General features: G+C 39.2%; 1 protein-coding gene across 5 annotated transcripts in view; it reads left to right on the top strand.

The window, feature by feature from the left end:
• LOC118221262 (muscarinic acetylcholine receptor M3) overlaps nucleotides 1–21,931 on the top strand; it is an 81,929-nt gene that overhangs the window by 52,980 nt on the left and 7,018 nt on the right. The window contains exon 4 of one of the 5 annotated variants that reach the window (XR_004764077.1): nucleotides 3,124–3,370. The exons of the other annotated variants lie outside the window; for them this stretch is intronic. The gene's annotated coding sequence lies outside the window, so the exon portion shown is untranslated. Of the gene's footprint in view, nucleotides 1–3,123; nucleotides 3,371–21,931 lie in introns of those variants that run through there. 5 annotated transcript variants of the gene reach the window in all.

The raw sequence follows: 21,931 nt of genomic DNA, 5'->3' as shown, positions 1-21,931 counted from the left end.
ATATGGGAGAACATGTACACTTACGCTGATCAGCTAATAACTAAGCTGCTGTGACAAAAGGCTTATAATGTATGACATGTTCCTAACTGATTCTTTAAGATTTCAGATGTTTAATCATTCTTAAATATTCATAACAGTCTATTAAAACTTCCACTTGTAATAAAATGATCAAATTTCGTATACTAAGCAAAAGATTAATGCTTTTGTAAATGGTGGAATAAAATATGATGTACTTACTTGGAAAAAATCAAAGGTTCTTTCAGGTTATCTGGAAAATTGAAATGTGTTGCATGAGGACAGTTATGTTTCAGTTAAATTGTTTTGCTTTGCTGAGCAGAATGATGTCATCCATTAAAATTCAATTAACATTTTAAAAGCAATTAAACGCACCAATTGCTTTCCATAATTCTGTCAGTTTCACCAGATGTTTTTTCATGTAGGTTAAGAGTAGGTTTAGTACATGAACTGTATCTTCATTACTGTACTCTGACTGCTGTCTTCCGCTTGCTAGATTTCCATTTATATTATCACTTTTAATTTTTCTGAAATCTCTTCTAAGGTTGCAACAATCGCTGATGATTTATTACCAAATACTTGAAAAGAAATATACCAGCAAATGACACCATAAGTAGGTTTCAAATGCATTTTTTGTAACCTGCAGGAGTAAAGTTGCTTACGTTATGAAAGTATGCCTCTGCAGGTACATTGTAAAACAATGGCGTACCTCATATTTTAGCTGCTTACATTAATGTGCCAGTCCAGGACAGGATTGTATTTGATACCATAAGTAAGATTGTACGCTTTAAAAATTCTGTTTATATACTTTTAGTTTCCTCATTGTAATGTATAAAGGAGTGGACAAATTTACCATATTCAGCGCATTTGCATTTTATTCCAGAACTTGGCTCTGACCCCTATTCCAGTTGAAGGCTATGGAAGAAAGAGAAAGGACAAGAAATAATTAATGATCAAATTGGATCTTTTGTATTCACAAATACAATTTCAAGTATATATATTTTTTTATTTTAGTGAACAGCCATGTGGAAAATTTACTTTGAAATTGTATTGTGAATCGACCTATGAATAAAGACAATTTATTGTGCTTAATCAGTTGGACACTGCTGCTTGTCCGCATGGCTTGAATCGATAATATGACATGCCTTCTTTTCTTTGAAGAAACGCATTGTCCTTATTTTTCCTATGAAAACCATCGCATTTACATACACAGCTGGGCTCCATAATGGTTGGCACAAAGACATTTTTAATTGGCTCTGTACTCCATAATTTTAGATTTGTAATCAAACAATTCAAACGTGGTTAAGTGCACATTCTCAGCTTTTATTTAAGGGTATTTTTGTACACTTTGGTTTCAGAAAGAAATTACAGTATTTTTTATACGTAGCCCCCCATTTCAGGGCACCCTCATGGTCTTTATGTGGATGTTTGCTAGTGCCTTTCCTTATTATTCAGCCTATAATTTGTTGTGTATACTATAAAGGCATTACTTAGCTATAATTGACCACAAATTAATGTAGTTTGTGACACTTATTGCATCGGCGAAAACATACACCATATCCCATAAGTAATGCACAAATGCAGTATTATATATGCATAATTAACTTTGTGACCCTTACCCCCGCTCCACTGAATCCTTTGAGCATTGCGTTAAATCAGCGTTGTGTTGACCGTTGCCATTAGCCAGGGAATTCAGTATTTGTAATCAATGAAAGGTGCTCCACAGCACTGCATTGTGTCCAATGGATGCGTCCAAGCTGGAAAATCGGTGAGCTTCGATTTCTGACGGCGAACGCATGCGTCCACTCACACAGTAGCGCGTTAAAATAATGTTATACATTTGGTGGTGATTCTTTCCTGATGCAGGCTATTCAGTCACATCAGTAAATAGCCTATTAAATTAATTTACAATGGAATATAAAATTTACACTGCATATGAAAATGTGAATCTCCAATAATTGATGGTGCATTTTGTTTTTAGTCTTTTTTAACACTGAAAGCAAATAAACGCTGCTAATGGAAGTTTTAGGTTAATTTCGTGCAACACAGCAGTGGAGTTACATTTAAAAAATCCATTTTGGCCAATAAAAAATATGTCTGTCGGCAGGTAAACATTTTCATCCGTCTGCCACTTTGGCAGGTAAGCCAAAAAGGTTATTTTGAACCCTGTATCCTGCTCTAATTGATAGACTAATACCAGAAGTGAAAAAGCTTTGAATGAGGCTGAACTTATGCATAATCAATCAATAAAGTCAGATCACAGAGCAGTGTTCAGAGACTTCCCCAATGCTCCCTTTTCACAACGTTGAACTTGGATGAGCTCGAAACATGCGCTGTGGAGAAGGTAGAATGACCGTGACGGTGAACGTGATGTAAGGCCAGAAACATATCCTATGCACGTACGCGAACGCATGTGAATGCCTGGTCGACGAACTGCAAACGCCCAACATAAGCAGCATAATCAGCGTGCATTCTTATGTCCCTGTGGAGGTAATAAACCCCCAGTCCTCAAGGGGGCGATCAAGGACAGTTGTGAAAACACTGAGTGGAATGAAGCACAATTCAGTGAAGACGGCGCCCTCCTGTTGTTGCCTGCCATAGCCCCTCACTGCAACGCTTGACATTGCAGCTCGTGCTTGCGTTGCATTAAGAATTTCGGGTGACGCATTTTAGAATGCAACTACGCATGAGATCACATTTGCGTGCCTACACAGGATATGTTTACGGCCTTATGTGCCGGTGGAGCTCTATTGTTGTTGTATATATGAAAAATAAAGACAGGAACAGTTTACAATCTGAGAGTCGGTGAAAATGCAACAAGTTACATTAACATCGGGGCGACATAGCTCAGGAGGTAAGACCGATTGTCTGGCAGTTGGAGAGTTGCCGGTTCAAACCCCGCCCTGGGCATGTTGAAGTGTCCTTGAGCAAGACACCTAATCCTTAACTGCTCTGGCGAATGAAAGGCATCAATTGTAAAGCGCTTTGGATAAAAGCACTATATAAATGCAGTCCATTTACCATTTACCATTTACCAAGCAGAAATAATAAACTTAAGGCATTTTTCAATGAAGGCGCTAAGTATGTGTTCATTCATTTTTTTTCCAGATGCACCATCAACACTGCAAGATTGTCTATATCTCTTGAGAAGCTGTATGACTTCTCGCAAGGTATTACAATCAAACACTTGTAAGTGTAAGGGCACTTTATGCATAATAGGATGAATAACTTGGGGCAGAAACGTTTTGTAACATTGCATAGATATGGCACTGTTAAAAACATTAACTGCAAGCCCTATTGCTGCCTCTACCATCAGAGCTCCATCAAACCTCTTCCAGCACTAAAATTCTCAGGTCTTTGGTCACCTCATCTCTGCAAGTGCTCTCTGCTATTATATGTGGAATTGTATTAATATTTCCCCTTCAGTATGGCAGTTATGCATAGCAATAACATTGCATTGACATAATGTTTTTACAATGATTGTTTTTTGTCCATTCTTTTATCCATTCCAGTGTTTGTATAACCTAATTGCATGCACTATGTTTTAAATTGCTCTCGATAACAGCATCTGATAAAGAAATAGATGTAAATGCAAAGTGGCCCATTTGCACTTTGAAAGTCAGATAATAACATTCAAAGTGCAAAAGATTGAACTTTGGCTTGTCACTGAATAAAAAATTCAACAATTGGCATTTGGCCAGTTTCTTTTGAAATGTATTTGTACACAAATATGACATGTTATACATTACAATATGATAACCATATGGCAGGTATTCAGCACCAGACTGACTGTACATCAACAACGTAATTTTTTCACTGACGTCATGTTGTGTGGGAACTGATGCAGCCATGAGAAACTCTCAATGTCTCTGAAACAGTCTGAGAAATGAAGGTGTTAGACTGATATGCCCATATTGTGTTAAGGTGGTGACTTCCCTGTCTTTTATCAATTGAATAAAAATTACATCTGTGAAGACTTGAAGCTTGTGGTTTCAATCAAGTTTCGACTTGATATGAAATCTCCCTTTAGAAAAACATCATCATCTTTGAGGTATTCACACATTTTTTAATTTGTTCTGTTTTGAACTAGCATTCATGAGCATACCCATTTAAAGGTGTAATAAATAAAGAGAAAGACCTTACAATATCATTACAGTCATTACTATTACTAAATACTAACTAAATACCATAGATGCAATATGTCTTTTACATATTTTCAAAAAACCTATGAACTACTGCATCAGAAACAACATGAATATAAAACATTATTTTCACACCCGTAAGACCTTTTATAAAAACTGTAATTTCTGAATTATTTCTCAGTGTGCAACACAATGCTGTCTGTTGTGTCGATAAGAGATCATATACTGTCAGCGTGTGTTGTGGGTTTATGTGTTTAGTTTTTTGCATTAGAAGACCATTATGCATTATAGGAAACTGTCATGGCATTAATAAATGCAACAACAAAACAAAAAAAAAAAAAAAAATCAATGCTTGACAGATGGCATAAATTTCAATTGTGGAGTTTAGCCAAGCATGAAATCAACCTGCTCAGGTGTAATTGTTCTTGTTTCCACAACAACTTAATCGAAACTGACAAGGAGAACATGCTGGGGTGAAGCACCAGCGTAGGGGCATGGGTTCCTGCAGACCTGATGGAGCTGTTCTTTTGGTTTTTGGTTTGGTTTGCAGTTCCTATGCCTTGAAAGCAGAAAAGTAAATGTTTGTTTTTTTAAATGTGGAACAGAGAATGTATTCATTTTAAGTGTATTAATACAAAGTGCTACAGATAGCTACAGATTTAAATGCTGGTATAAGAAGATCCTAAATTTCTTATACTAGTTAGTGATCAGGATTTATTTTTAATTTCATGGTATTTCGTGGATAGCTTATTTTATTTTTCTTTTTGTGCTTTTGCTAAATTGTTGACACAGCGCATTCAGTGTTAACAGGAATAGGGAGCATTCACTGGATAGCGATACTGTACTAGAGGATAGCCACGGCATGTTTCTGTCGATATTAAAACTCCTTAGGCTTACGCTTCTCCCCTTCGGTGGGAAGATAGCTCGCTTTGTCTATTTTTATGTCCTAGTTTCCCCTTAAAGCTAAATAAAGTGTTTGTCTGATAATTATTGGAAAGGAGACGGATAGCTGTTGGGTGCTTATTCACTTATTCCTGGTAGAAAATGTCTCGGTGCTGCCCTCTAACTTTAGAAAAATGCTTTCTGCTTTCCACTCTAGCCCCGCCCCGATTGTGATGTCAGAGTACCTCTTTGGAGGCTCTACTACATCATATAAATTTCAATCCAGATATCCAGATGGAAAATTGTTGCAGCCCACACATTTGTCCATTTACTTTTTTACACTACGGAACACTGCCGGCACCTGATTGGCTAGATTGGTTTCAGTCCAACGTTTTAAAACCGGAGGAACACGGTGGCCAGTTCATAAACTTTCTCATATTCCACCTTAACAGTCCACTAAAACATGTTTCTGAAAAGTGAGAAGTAGGCCATGTAATTCCTGAATATTGATTCATATTTGATCTGCAATGCCTAGTTTGGCAGTTTGATCTGAGTTTCATGAGCCAAGCGCAGCTACGCTGTACAAATTCATTTGCACAGAGAATACTTTATTCAAATGAGATGGACACACCTACTCAACCCACCCAGGGGGTATTTTTAAAAATTGTGTGGAAGGTGGAGACATGCTGAAACAATGTTGCAATGAGTGCAATTTCTCTTTAATGCTTCTTCATCATGCCCATTCACTACCCAGAATGGTGACAACAGACCCATTCATGAACAGGTCACTGTTTCAGTTTGATGATATAACATTTTTTATATGGACCAACCATAAGAAATTTCACAGTATGAAAGTGTGGTGTGGAGAGGGTGCAGGTTTTTTTAAATTTTATTCCTGACTAATGTCCCTTGTAGCAAATATTTCACTGAAATAAAACCCTGCATGTGGTTTCTGTACTCTTGGGTTCCAAAGAAATAAAGAAATATCTACCGTAAAATGTTTTTATAAAATTCATAGAACACGGTACATTAACTGTTGTGATTTTTTTGCAGCTGTGAAAATAAGTGCAGGGCTTTACAACGATAACCTTGCTGTGAGTTTAGTTGCAGTGTAAGCCAAACGTTTGTCCCAGTAGGCCATGCAATGTTGTGCTACAATCACATGAACTGGACAGTGCAATAAATGTGATTCGCTGAGGCAACGCATGGACTAGGAAACCACTTAAAAGTATTCTGAATCTGCTCTTGATTAATGCTTTTACTCCAATGGCTCATTTGTCACGGTCACTCCAGATTACATTCAGACTGCTGTCATTGTCCTTTTCAGATGAGTTATTAATGTTAAACGTGATTGATTACAATTACTAACGACTATAGTTACTAGGAAATTTCATTACAAAAGTCATCCATTAAAACAAATTGTTATGAACGGCAGTATGAATACAATTTTTGCACTACAGAAAGGACATTGTAATATTAAAATGGAGGACAATGAAGTAAAGGTTGCATTGTTTCTCTCCATTTACAGTGCAGCGATCCTCAGGCCACTTCACTTCCTGTTTGGGCTCTGGTTCTGGCCGATCAGTTTAGATTGACAGGGTGTGCAGAGAGCATAATGCAGGATGTCAAAATGTCCAGAAGATTTTGTCCTCATAAATGATTGCAGCCTAATTTATGAGCCCAATTTTTTGGAGAAGAGATGCATAGCATTTCATGCTAAGCACCACACATATTGGCAGTCCTGGTTTTGTCAGCCTATTTATTACTGTCTTTGTAAACATATTAATCCTGAGAGTGGTGGAGGGGGGGGTGGGGGTGGGGTGGGGGGTGGATGGGGAATTCCAGAAATGAGCATGACCTTTAACCGTGTCAAAATATTTTTTGATAATGATAAAGACAGTAATGAAATGTTTTGTTACAATCTACTATTCATACTACTTTCATGTTACTGACCACTCGGTGCGAAAGACATACTGTAGTATTGCTGTGGTGCATTAGCTGGGTAAAGGGTGAAAGGAGATGAAGGGTATTTCTAAGTGCACATAAGGCAATGGTGATAACACAAGAACAGAGTAATGGAGGTACTTTGGATGGTCGTGTTTGATCTCTCTCAAGTGGTTACCCTCTTTTACTGAACACGTAAAAGAAAATGGCTATGTAATGATGACTGTCTTTCATGATTACCATGTGCTAGGCCTTCGTGCTATAATGGTGGTGAAGCAGATGTCCTTTTTAAAAAAAAACTAATTTACAGTGGCCCATATTTTCATTTACATTATGTCACTTTCCTTTTTCCCTTTCCCTCTGCAGTACCTGTAAGAACCGTGTATAAATTAAGCATTTATCAGATGGTTTACTGGTAACTTTTCTAAACCAAATATGCTTATGAATCATCTAATATCACATGCATCATTTCTGTTGGCAGGGTGTTCTCATGCTAAAGAGAATTCTCTGGTTGATTGGGCAACTGTACTTTGTGCCAGGTGCACAGAGTACAGTTGCCCAATCGAAATTGAACTGCAGCTCAGCTGGTGGACTGCAAAGTGAACAGAACTGCAACTTTTCATTCTGGGAGAACTCTCTGTGAAGGACAAACATTCTTGTCTGGGCTCGCCTTAATTGACTATGTTGCATTTGTGTATATATGATGGGCGCACGAATATGATTGGACTTCAGATTGGGATGGAAAAAGGTGGACTCAAATAAATATAAAGCAGTAAACATTTTGACTATGTACTACCATGGGCACAGTTTTGCTTTTGGTACAGCAAAACTGAAATTCTGAAAATGATGTTTTTAACGGGAGGGAGTCTTTGAAGTATACAAAACGTTGTATTGACAAGCACCCTACTTGTGCTCTTGCGCTTGCTGGTTAAAATACACTTTGCATTACACAAGATTAATTATTCAACTCGCTTTCTGCTCACAAGTAATGTCAGACTCAAGTTGTTTTCTCATCCTTATTTTCTCAGCAATGTATTTTCATCAATTCATTTTCAGGGACTATTAATAATTTGAAAATACTTTGCATGTCAGGCTTCATTATCATGGTGGGTAGTCCCTTGGTACTGCTGGCTTTGTGAGTACTTTGGAAGTGATAATGCCTTTGGCTTGTGACTCATGCTCATTGAAAAAGTAAAGCACATAGGTTGAGAGACATAGTTAAAACTGCAATTTGATTAGATTTCATGTGGCCCCTATGATGCTATAATTCATACCATGACAGAGTATCTGTCAGGCTGCTGTTTTTTATCCTTCAGTTATTCAGGTGAGATAAAAATACAATACAATGCAATACAATATAGTACAATAAACGAACAACATGCGTGAAGTAGAATGAGTCTTACAGGTCAACCGCACCTTATCTGTCATAGCAAGAACATGTCAGCTTTTACGGTTCGTGACAAACCGTAGTTTGTGATTTATTCATTTATCCAACTTTGAAATTCTAGTCAGTGACAGGTCCCCTGTGAAGACTATAATGACTAAGGCTTCGGGAATGTAAAAGTTAATGTAAAAAGATAACGAGTGACTTTGAAAGCATTTGCTCCCAATGTTTAAGAATACAAAACGAAATATATTTCAGGAATAAGCCAGCTAGCGCCATGAGGTGAGTCTTTCACTACAAACCTTCAGTTTGTACTTGGAGTCTCTCCCTTTGCTTTTTTGTTTGGAAAAAATACAATGTGCTCATCAAAGGGGAGAGTCTAATCAGCGCTCTTGTTCCAAGAAGTCGATTGCAACCAGCACTACAGGAATGGAATGCTATTGGCCAGCAAGTCAGAACATAAGCGTACAGTATGTAATTGGTTTAAAGTGTTGGGTTTGTTCTCCGGCTAATTGCGCATCAACCCCAGTGTATCAAAACCGTGGCACTGTAACCCCAAGTGGCAGTGCAAACAGTATTACTGTAAGTGCTAAAACACGACAATGGGCCATAATTCTGTCGAAATTATGTCTCCTGACTTGAACCTGATCGGAAATGAGTGAATTGAACTGAAGAGGACACAAGCGCAGATTGAAGGATCCTGAAAGATTCCCCTGTCTCATTAAACAAATGGCTCAATAGTCTTAGCCTTGTGAATTGAGGCTGCTTATTGTTGTTTATTTCCTACAGCCTGTTTTACTTTTTTCTTCCATCTTTATCCAGGGTGTCAATATTTTGGCAGGTGTATATACAATGCATTTCACGCATTCTTCTTTCTTATTTTTCTTAAATGAGACTAATTTAAGGGTTATATTAAGATATTTGTTAGGGTGCTGAGACCAGCGATAAAGGCTTATAAGTTAAACACTGACCCAGAACTGCATTTTCTATCGTACGGGGCTTATTCATTTAAGAATGATACCATGATAGCGCTAATTAATATGGAACATGAAACCCAGTGGATTGGATAGATAGGGCGTAGGGACACAGCGGGCCATCGAGTGAATAAATGAGTTTTTCTTAAGAGCCATCATTTGCATGGTTTATTCCTGTGAGCCATTTAATAGCATACGGGCATTTTTGTGCATCAAATCATTTCCAGTAGTGAAAAGATCATCAGGTACTCGAGCTGAAGCCGCAGCTGGAGTTAAAAGTGGCAGCGTGTTTGAAATAATTGATTTTAAAAAAGGTATTTTGATGCATTTGAAGCATTACCAAATGCACTGGCCAAATGCTTTGTATTTGATGCGTCTAAAATGCTTTTTCCAGAAATCAAGCACTTGTATTTTCAAATACCTCCTTAAAATTCTACCTGGATTTTCCAAATACGTATTCAAATACATTTCAGATCCCAGGTGTGTGTACGTTTCATCTTATTGCTGCAACCTCCACTGTCAGGTTGCAGGAGAGCGCAGTCAAGCATTCGCTATCCTCCTCCTGAAGATGCGATGTCCAGCCACTGCTTCTTTTCACTTCTTTTGAATCGGAAAAAACACTTTTTCTGCTTTAACGTCTGAAACCTTCTAGAAACGTCCGCCACTTAAAGTAATTGCAATGACCTTTAGCCCACCGCTATACGGTCCACTTTCTCCTATTAGCCCCTTTTTTAAAGGTGGTTTCCGAGGCTCCTGCTGAAAGAAACACAATCACTACAATCAGATCTTGTCAGGAGACCTTTTATTAACACAAGCAGATGATGGCTCCGGGCTGGAGAAATTTCTGTGTTGGTGGCAAGTGCACGTATTCTGGCTCGTGTTCTGGGCTGTGCTTCTTTGGACTGGGTCTTTTTGCTTCAGGCTACTTTGACTTTAATCTGTTTTAGAGTATAGAGTATAAGATCCTTACCACAACTAAAACTTTGCTGTATATTGTCATCATCGGGGCGGAACCCGAGCCAGTCAGATAAACAATATTTTCAACCTTAGCAGACAATCAGAGAGGAGGTCACCCTGGGAACAGGGAGACATGGATATCCTGATAACATCATTCAGCCAGGGCTGAGGCACAGACACTGGGAATTAACATGACTTATCTTCTAACAGAGAAAGTGAGAGAGCTGTATATACACAATGGAGAGGGTGCAGTTGCTGAAGTTGTTTGGAGTAATTCAGTTTTTCAATGCATTTTTACATCTGGAAAAAAAAACTACTTTAAATAAGCAGGTTCAATATACTGAACAGATACCACACTTAAAGAAATATATCATATTTTTTTTTAATGGAATCTAGGTCCATCAAAATTCACTCTGCTATTTGAAAAATCTAAAAGAAGGTGTGATATGGCCACTTCCACACAATTAAAATGTCATTTAATAATTACATAAATAATGTGTTTTTTTGGCAAGTGTCCTGTTATGTTTATTATATATTGCCTTTGTTCTTCAGGGAGAAAATTCAAACTCTATTTGCTTCATGCCCTCATACCCTTACCATTTCTTTTTTAACCGTTGTGTGCTTTACAACTTGCAGTGTGTGTTATTCTTACACGTACAATGTACATATTTACAGTGAGCCACCTTTAGACATTTTTGTCCAGTTGTGTCCACAAAAACGGACTAATTGAGAACACTGCAACCAATCAATAATGCAACAATACTATGTGCCTCTTATGCAGAAAGTAAATTTTAATGAACAAGACCACATCTTGTTGCAATGCACTGAAAACATTGTGGACAGCACATTACCACTTAAACCCCTGGAACAGGTATTTTAGTGACACCCGGCAAAAGCGGGGAAATTGGAAATGAAGAGGAAAACCTGATGGACCTCAGCCTGAGGGCTGTTTGAGCCACCCGTGTTGCCCAGCAACCAAGTACAAAATTAGCCAGGTGGTGCCTTCAATGAAAGGCCCTACACAACACTGGGCGCATAACGAACCCGGCAACATGTGTATGGAGTAAGTGAAATGCAGCACAGATGTGGTTTTAAACATGTACCATAAAGATCATTGGACATTGGCCATGTTTGGATGCGTGTTGGTTCTCTTCAGTATGGTGTTTATGCATGACAGTATTTCTTATTGCAATGACCCTTTGTTTTGATTGCCTTTTGATTGACAATTAAATTTTGGATCTATACTGTTGCTCCTACACTACTGCATGCACTAGGGACTGTGTAGTGTATGACTCCTGTACTACCAACATTTCCACAACTTTTCACAGGCATGTATGTTGCAGAAAATAAAAAACGGCCATTCAACCCTGAAACCTTCTCATGCCGAACTGCTGAAGCAATGCCTGAGAGCTTTCAGGTGTGGGCCATTAGCAGAGAGAACACTCTTCTCTCTGGTCCAAAATAGAAATGCAGTGCTCCAGTGCGGTAATAGAGGCACTGAAGGTGCCTTCCACTGGATGAGATCTTAAACCAAGAGTCTATTTTTCTATGGCCATGATAGACCACATGGTATGTTTCAAAAGAGTACCAGTATTATTATCAATGTCAAATTCCCACAATATCTGGCTTTCCTAGTGACCTCCTACATCTGATTGGTTTCATTATCCCTTGAATTCTCTACTCACATTGGTTCTTGTCAATGCTTGTCAAATCAAGGGAGAATTGAGTTGTTAGTTGACCTGCCTGGGTAAATTAACATGAAAAACGTAAAATAATTTTTTTTTTAAAGCCATGTCACTATTTTAAATTGCTGTTAGCCACAAAAAGTATTGGGGGACTTCAGCGTTCTCATCCTAGTGTTTTTTGGCGCAAATGTGTTTTCCGTCACCTCTGTAAAGGAACACCTCACACTCCGTTAAACTTCCCATAGACCATGCATGCCACCAGCACTTTGCAATACATAATGCCTGGTGTGACTATGCTGCCATTCGCTCTGTCTCCTCTTAGGAAAAAATATTTGAAATATGCGTCTCTGAGGCCGCACAGCTTCCCGGACTGGCAGGGAGCTGGCAGAAGGGAAATAGCCAGAGGACCCGTCTGTCCTCTCGGCCGGATCCTCCACACACAGCGCTGAGAAACGGCTCGCGGTCTTGCTCTGCTCATCTATCAGCACTTGTCACCATTAGCATTCATGGCCCATTACCTACTGAGCACCAAGCACAATATGTAGCTTTTTCTTGAGAAACGTACATGGCACTGGGGCCATCACTTATACTGTTTGAGTTATATTAAGAGCCTTGCTTATTATTGTTTACTTTAGTTTGTCAGTTTGTTGACATATATGTTCAGCACAGAAATTACAGCACTTTTATACCTAGCCCCAAAGGATATACTTTGTCATATATCCTTTGCATGCAATGACTTCTTGAAGTCTGTGACCCATAGACATCACCATGTGTTGAGTATCTTCTCAGGTGATGCTCTGCCAGATCTGTACTGCAGTCATCTTCAGCTCCTGCTTGCTTTGGGGGCCACTTGCCTTATGTTTTTTCTTCAGCATTATGACACGCTTGTTCAGATTCAGGTTAGATTCAGATCAGGTGAATGACTTAGCCAGTCAATATGTTTTGGCTTTGAAAAACTCCACCCTTACCAATCCGCCGCGTTCTGCAACAAGATCCAAGTAAAAATGGGCAATGCAATTACTAACTGTACAGGTTATTGTAATATTGCAGTGCTCATGGGTTCCAGAAATAAAATCAATTTCTTGCAGGTCTATACTTTTGTGTGAAAAGAAAAAATCATATTGTTTTCTCCACATCCAGAGAAGGGGCAATGCTTTGGAGAGAATGCCTTAGGTAAAATTAAGAAAATGAATGCCACCACATGACTTGGTTATTCAATAGCAAGTCAAGAATCAGATTTGTTTTGATGTACATCTCACAATTAAATGCACTAGTTCTGTGTGTTGGACAAAATGTTTCTTCAGTTATTTATGCAGTGGCACTCAGTGTTCAAGGTGTCTGGTTCTACCATGTTCATTGTGAGAGAATATTAAGGAGGTACTTGGACAGATCTAGGGCATTTGGACACTGAAGTAGAACACTGTGTTGAAGAAGTACATTTAGACCTGACTGTGGGTTCTTAGAGTGGCAAGAGTCACTTCACTCCGCCCCTTTGTCTGTGAGTCTCCTTGAAAAAACATGCCTGTCGAATAAAGCAACGATGACATTGACTTGTTGACACTGTTGTTCCTTTCATCTAGTATTCATCTAGAGTATCTAAAAGCACTTTACACGTGCATGTCTGGGGGAGCTTATCCACCTTTTTCATACAGAACAATGATGTGCATTGATTCAAGAATTACTACTCAAACTAGTAACATAAAACGAAACTTGCATTCACGTGTTGCATAAATATTCAGCTGTTATATGAAATAAGCGATGAAATATTTGTAACTGCTACCCTGGTAGATGAAAGTCCATCCATCCATCCATCCATTAGCTATACCCGCTTATCCTGGGCTGGGTCGCGGGGGTTGTTGGAGCCTTTCCCAGCGTGCATTGGGCAAGAGGCAGGAATACACCCTGGACAGGCCGCCAATCTATCGCAGGGCTCACACACCATTCAGTCACACACTCATACCTATGAGCAATTTTAGAGTCTCCAATTAGCCTAGCTGCATGTCTTTGGACTGTGGGGGGAAACCGGAGTACCCGTAGGAAACCCACACGGACATGGCGAAAACACGCAAACTCCACACAGGAAGGCCCAGGCTGGCAAACACAAGAACTTCTTGCTGTGAAGTGACATTGCACCACCGTGCTGCCCCATTCAAAAAATTTTAATTCTGAAAACACAATACTGCTGTGAGGGGTGTTTATCTTCTGTAAAGTTTTAATGGTCTTTAATTCGCTTAGGTTCAGCCATTTAACAAGAGCAATTTGAAGAGTAAAGTAGTTAGTGTGGTTTCACTCAGGAAGCAGGGGCAGACCTGGAATTGTGGATTATTGTGCACCAGCCAACTTCAATAGCAGTTTTATTCCACTGTAATTAATCAAGGTAGTCTTTCCTTCTGTGGAATTTTCAGAATGAAAAAGTAAAAACCCATATGGCAATGATGCAACCTGGACAGAGAACAGAAGTTGCTACAGGAAAATATATCTGCAAAAACAAGAATCTCAGACTGCATAATATATTAGCCTGTGTAGGCCTTTATGATCTACAATATTCTGTAATTTATTTTAAAAAGGCACCCCCCCTTCCACCCTCATCACCTTAGTGAATCAACAGTTCTGAGAATTTCCGCTGACGTGTGTGTACTCCTTGGGTAGATTTACCTACACACCAGAAATTGTTTTTGGCTCCACACTGTAAGCTAAACCACATACTACAGGATAGCTTTTGGAGAAGAGGCGCATCTCTTACTCATTGCTCATATTACCAGAGAACAACGTGCCCTTATGCCTGTGTTGAGCCACCAGAGACTGATTCAAACGCATTATCCCTGCTCGCATTTCCTACCAGCAAAACCAGTTGTGTTTTGCTCCTGCCATTTACAGCTACTAATGCAGCCCAGGACTGACATGTAGTGATGCCTATGCTCAGTGCTATGCTCAGTGCATGAGTGTTTATCATCTCAGTCACACAGAAGTGCCACTGTATTATTTTTGCATAATTAATAGTTCAGTGTTCAATCAAAGCACAGAATCTCACCGATACTGTCATTTGTTGTCATTATGGCACAATTAGCATTATGTCATTATGTCATTATCAATATCTGCACATTTCATACTGGGAAAAATGCATGCATTATCAGACATAACATGGTAGAGAATACTCTTCCATGCAGAAATAATCACAATATAATTATCATAATATACTCCATCTCCTTCCAATTTAGCGCAGTTAACTGTCTGCTCTCAGTAATTCATTTTAATTTTAGTTTAATGCTGCAGTCCTTTTCCATATTATTTTAAAAATGGCAGCTCTGGGATTGACAGTCAATGAAGTAAAATTAGAGAGACAAGTGCATCAGTAAATAAATGCAAAGACAAACTCCCCCAGCAAAAGACTGCATGGACCAGCAGTGACACCTTCCTGATTAGCCAAAGAGCACACTGTTTGAAGGAATCACTCTCGTAATGGAAGCTGAAATGCTTGAAGCCTCTTAAGCAGATTCATGGTCTGAAGCCTGACAAAGGCCACTTCACAAAAAATGTGAATTTACAGTAGCATTTTTCCAAGCTGTAAAATGCGTGTCTCATCCCTGAACCTGTATATGTACTGTATATCATGCAGTGTCCCTTGGTCATTGATGTTTGTTGTTCAGATGTTATGTTGGTGGTATCAGTTGTTAAAGGCACAATGATGTAGGTGAGTGGGAGAGGGGTGTTGAATGCCTGCCAAACAAATGCTTCCTGTAACAGACTATTGTGGGTTCAACAAAGCACATCGGACAGCTGCAAGGTCATAAACATCTGCCTTGCTGCTCCGAAGCTATTGAACCTTCTGCTGGCATTGAGTGGATTGATGGAGTCATTCCAATGCACACGTCCCAGTTTGAGCCATTAGTGCTCTTTTTAAAGCCAGAGTTATTTGTCTTCTATTCAGTTTAATTAAATGACACACACACACACACACAAAAACACACACACACAAATGATGTCACCACAGTCCGTGCCCAGGTGCACTACTAAGATAAGGCTTTTCCTTTGACAGCGACACTTTGGAGTGGTGAATGTATTCTGTCCATTACTACACATAGCTCCAGAGACAACAGAAAAACATGAAGACAAACCATTTCCGCCTCAACGCACCTTCAATACAGCAAGCTGAGGTCACCTCAATACAGTTGCCCCTCCTGGTATGCTTCTCTGGGGAGTGATTCTGTTGAAAACATTTCTGTGAATACCCATTTATAAAAGGGAAACAAAAAAGCACATTTTTTTCTGTCAGCGTAGATTTACACGTCTTTGACTTGGCATGACTTTATATGGGTATATCATGCTCTTTATAAAATATTTATAAAAGCTGGCCTGTACCCTCAGACTGTGGTATATGGGTTTGAGGCAGTCTATAAATGTTATAATGTTTTATAGCCCTATGCCAAATTATTCAAATGTCAAAGCACATGTCAGGTGACAGCTTCTGGTACTCTAGAAAACAAATAATTAAATTGTTAAAGGTTTAAGGGAACTGGAAAAGCTGATTTTGTAAAAGGCAACTGTTTATTTTGCAATTCAATGGAAACCTTTCAGAAAAGCAAATTCCTCCCTCTCATTGGTTGATACTGAAATTTCTGTCCTTTCATTATCTTGTTTCAATCTTTTTATTCATGTTATCATTTGAAATGCAATAAATGTTGACATTTCTAAATGCAGCATCATTAATAACATTTAGTTAGTTGATAAAAGAGATAATTATCGAATGAGTCACATTGTCTTTTTGAGCTGTTAAAATGTCATTCTTTCTGACCACTCTCCACTATGTAGATACAGACACAAACCAAGCCAAGCAATGATAAAGAACTGCCAATCCATTGTCTAGAAGATACCCAGACATGAAAGTGTCACTGTTAGGACTTTTTTCTGTGTGTGGTGTTTTTCTTTGGCATGCAATACATAGAGCACCTAAATAAATGAACACTGGACTGGAAACAGGCAAGTTAGGGAATAAACAGAGTTTTTTAGGCTAGTTTTCCTTTCACTGGTAAGTGATGACCTCCATGTCCCCGTCTATTACATTGCTGGATTGATTATTTAATGTTTATTTATCCAAGACATTCACTCCTGAAAATATTAAAACATGTATTTGTATGCCAGTTAGGGTGGCATTGTGGGGTTGCTGGTTTGATTCCCACAGGGGAAACTGCTAATTTCCTGTTTGGCTTCAGCAAATATCCAGCATGATTGTAATTATAAAAGGCTAGTATGCTCTATAGATTGCCTTCAATAAGGGTGTCTGCTAAATGCATAAAGGCAATGTAAAAAATAATAGACGGTCCTTTTATGCAGAGCAGCTGACTTGCAATAACAGCAGGTCCCCATCTGGAATTGGTCCTTTAATTCTTCACCCACTCAGCTCAGTATTCCTAACATTGAAAGGCCTGTCTCCCTATAATTGAAGACAAGCATGCCAATTTGTGAGGGCTTGTGACTGATGGCAATACAGGGACCGTGGAAATTCCATTCTTGGGCACACCTTTTCATGAGTTTTTATTAACACTGAAACACTGGGTTCTCCTAAAATCAATCCCTGCTACTTTGTAGTAGCGAGGAAAAAAGGAATTATATGACATGAGCTGAGCCCCTGGTTAGCCTATAGAGATGCTATTATCCAACATGCAGATCCCTACAGAAACATTACACAGCACAGCCATACCTGTTTTACATTTCCAGTATATGCAGAATGTGCCGTTGGTTGGATTTCTTTACTTTTATCAGTTTCATGATTTCTTCTGGCCAAACTGTCCAGACACCACTCTTCCCTGTGTCCTTGTGGATGCAGAGTCAAGCTCTGGCTGTACCATAGTTTTTTTTTCTTACTCACAATCCCTTTCTGAGATTCTCTGTGGGGTAAAATTCTTTTCACGCTGTGCTGTGCACATTCTTGAACAAAATATTTGATTTCTGCCAAATAGTGGACAAGGCCGAATGCAGTGTCAAGAGACATGAAAGCATGTTTCCCTCAAGCTTTATCCCTGAAAAAATATATATACAGTCAAATTTCACTGTTAAATTCACAGTACAGAAACAATAGTGGTACTCAATAAAACTTTTTTTCAGTAAAGTTGCTTTTTATTTAAAAAGTATATGCGTCAAAATAATTGGCACCCCTATAGATTATTTTATGTCAAAATCAATGCAAAAATAGTTCTGTGGAAACAAAATCAGTGCATTGCTTTGGTCATATCTGTCTCCAAACTTTAATCCAATTGAAAAGCTGCAGTCTGAATTAAAAAGATTCATAAGGAGGATCTTCAAATGATCCCTCCAAATGTGTTCTCCAACTTCATAAATGATTATATGAAAAGACTTTATTCTTGCCAGATGAGGCTGCAAGTACGAATCACAAGGGTACCAATAATTGAGACACATTTTTTAACATTCTTAAATCACATTTATATTTGAAAAATGTATTTTGGTCAAATCAGTGATAATAAAAAAAACAATATGTTCCGTGTGGGAAAATTACAATATTTCCAAGTAATGGTTTTATTTGTTTACTAGTCTTTCTTGTGCACCTGTTTTGAAATGCTAACATATTAGGACATTTCTGAAATGGATTGGCGTGCTCTCCTAAGCGTGACAGCAGTGCTTGTATCTGTGGTTCTGAGCATGAAACATGGCCAGTGCAGTGTGTAAGCAGCGAGTCGGGAGATGTAACGCACACACAGCTGAGCGTGTGTTACACACGTGAACAAACTGATTAAGTCACTGAACACGTGTGACTGAACATCTCAAATTGCGTTATTTTACTGATGAAAACAACCTCTTGCGGTATCTCGACCATGTTGTTCCCCCGTTGTTTTGATCTTTCATAACCAGTGTTTCAGAGAGCGGTCATCCCTGGTCCTGTCGCCTCTAACCTGGAAGTTTTTTTTATTCTCAGAGTGGCGGTTAGCATGTGTCCCATTGCCCCAGGAATAACAATGACGGTGACATTTGGGTTGTTTTATTCAGGGCTTAGTGTGTGGATCTCAGCGGTTGCCCACAGGACCTTTACCTCAGTAATTATGCAGCCCTTACCATTCATGTCATGTCAAGTTCAGCTCAATTACAGAAGGCCGTGCAGCGGTGGTACAACAGCCCTGACAATCGCCATTTGCTTACAATTTTCACTGATTAAAAGTGGCTGACATTCTTGATGAACCATAGCCTCATTTTCATTCTTTACCATATCTAAGATTGACTCCAATCGCTCTTAAAGACCCTGAGCACATAAGAAACTGAGGCCTGGGGTCAAGGTGGATCTGAGGGTGTTGAAGAAAAAAAAACAATTGTTGCACATAAGAACAAGATGATATTATATTTGTATCTCTTTGTTCTTGGGAAGATAAAGTATAAACAAAGATTGGCCAGTTCAGTTTTTATGGTGGTTATCTATAAGTGATTATAAAAGTAGTGATTGATCATTGATCATTGATCATGAAAAATAGTGATTTCAAAAAGTATAGGGAATTATGAATACATAGAGTGAGGTGGCATATAAATGAGAATGGTATGTCATTTAATAAGTCAAGGGTGAACTCTCGTAATCATGGAACAGCTAAAGCACTTTTATTACCATTCAGTCACATGAAATAGAATCCTGACCATGATAGCGCCGCTGACTGTGGCCTTGGGCTGCCTGTGGTGTCTCCTGAGAAATGCTGGTTGCATGCAGGCGTCAGGGCTTTCCCTTCTACTATGGCAACTCATCTGGCCAATCAGGAATCTGCAATCAGCCCAACACCAGCCGCTCGTGAAATACCTGTGGGTGCAATGACGAGGACAGATCCACGGGTGGACTGCAGACTGTCAAAGTATTGGCAGCTGGCAAAAAGGCACGAGGGCTAGTCTGCTCAGTCTCCAGTTGATGAAAGAGGTTACAGTGAGGAGACAGATGCAGCTGTGAAAAGAGCAGATTGAGTATAACCACGGGTTACAAAAACAGTAGCCAGTTCACTATGAAAATGGACTATAAAACAAATTGAACAGTATACATATCGAACAGTGGTTTGGAAAGCTTGAGGCCCCTTAAGCTGCTCGGTAGAGCATGGAGGAAAAACACGGCTTACCGGGTGTTTTGAATGTTTCCACAGGCTGTACAATAGGACAATATTTTCTTTAGTGTTTATGCTCAAAATAACTTCAGGCAGATACCACACAGCACCTCACTTCCTACAGATCAACCTACAGGTCTTCCCTGGTCTGAATTAAATCAATGGACTGAATTGCACACGTGGTTGCTGTGAAATTATTTATTGACAAATGTGAGTTCAAAAGTTCCACCATCCTTTGATTGGCTATCGAGCATGTAGAATTTGTTGCTATGTGATAGTGTTCAGGAGGCAAGGGCATGCTTTTTATATTTATTTATTTATTTATTTACTGTTTGCAAAAATTGGTTGCGCTGTGTGCAAATTGCACTGCTCAAGCTCTTCACTCTCATATCATCAAGATATTTCCAATCATCTACCACTTTTCCTGAAAAGAGATGGTGGCCAAGAAAATATCAATGGTCGAGGGACACCTGCTCAGTCCTGCCATTTGGTTTGCTAAATATGTTTTTCAAAAGCCTTAAAAGCTGTATAGATATAAATCTTTTTACACTGGTGACTTAGACTCCCTCTTCAGTTCCATTAGTAATGGTATATCCATTTTGTCCTCAAGTAAGGCATTTTGAGGTAAAAAAAAAAATAAAATAAAATAAAATAAAAATTTTTAAAATGTAATCCAGAAGGAAAATTCTGGGAATGTCACCTCCCTTCCGTGAAATGACAGATGGAGTTGAGCTGTAGTGGAAGATGACCAGGGTGTGGAGCATGGAGACCTGCACAGTGGGAGGACCAGTGGGATGATATCGTAAACGGATTGGCAGATTAGAGGTCTGCCATCAGGTGACATGGGTAGCCAATGGGGGGGGGGGGCACTGTGATGGGGCCGGTGATCCCACAGGTGGCAGTTCAGCCTCTATGCATCTCAGCATGCCAGGCGCACATCAAGCCAATCAGCCATCAGCCTAAGAACCCAACGCCTGCGGGAGCAGCTGCTATGGCAACGACATGACAACGGACGACCAGAAGATCTGAAAATCCATTGCATCAGTCCAAAGCACAGACATACAGCTTCAAATGTCTGAATATTGATGTGTAGTGCAGTTGCTGTATGCATCTATTTTCCATGATTTGCCTTGAGACAGAGTTTGTTCCAAATTGTCACAGTCATTCTAGTCATATTGTTTTTTATGAACAAAGCCGCTATGTGATTTAATACAACATCTTCATAATAATTTTTGTCAGCAGTCATTCAACAGTTCATGCCCCTTTTGAGTGTGACCTTATTTAGATTCCATGGTTCCAGCGGGAAGATAGAATGCCATGAATTCCACATCAATACAAAACATGGAATGTGTCCTCACATCTTACCACCTACCATTCAGGATGATTGACACAGTGCATTTTTTCAGAAGGGGAAATCTACGCGTTTTGATATAGTCTTACAAAATGTTCAAAGCTAAAGGTCTTGAAGTTTTTGTCTGCTCTGCTGAGATCCCGCTTGCACTTGGCTTGACTCTCAGATCCAGCCAAACAAATATGTGAGGAGTACATAATGTAATGAAGTGTGCGAATAACTCCGCTAATACTTTGGACTGCTGCCCTGACAGTGTTTGGGTTTGCACCAATAAACCATGCACCCGAGTATCCACCTTTGTCCTAAATGATTGGATACGATATGTATCTGAATGGTACTGACTGACTGTTGAGGAAAACTTCAGCATGGAATGTTGCTGCTGGACCATCTCCTATGATGGTCAGGTGAAATTAAACATCCCTGTCAGTATCTATTGCTTTTCTATATACCAGGGAGGATCCACCTTTAAAACTAGGACATTAAACCAGAATGTTGATTCCATGTTGCCGTGGCTCC

This window comes from Anguilla anguilla, chromosome 2 (assembly GCF_013347855.1).
Source record: "Anguilla anguilla isolate fAngAng1 chromosome 2, fAngAng1.pri, whole genome shotgun sequence".
Taxonomy (NCBI): domain Eukaryota; kingdom Metazoa; phylum Chordata; class Actinopteri; order Anguilliformes; family Anguillidae; genus Anguilla; species Anguilla anguilla.
Note: the sequence above shows the minus strand (reverse complement) of the source record. Positions and strands in the feature narration are given on the sequence as shown.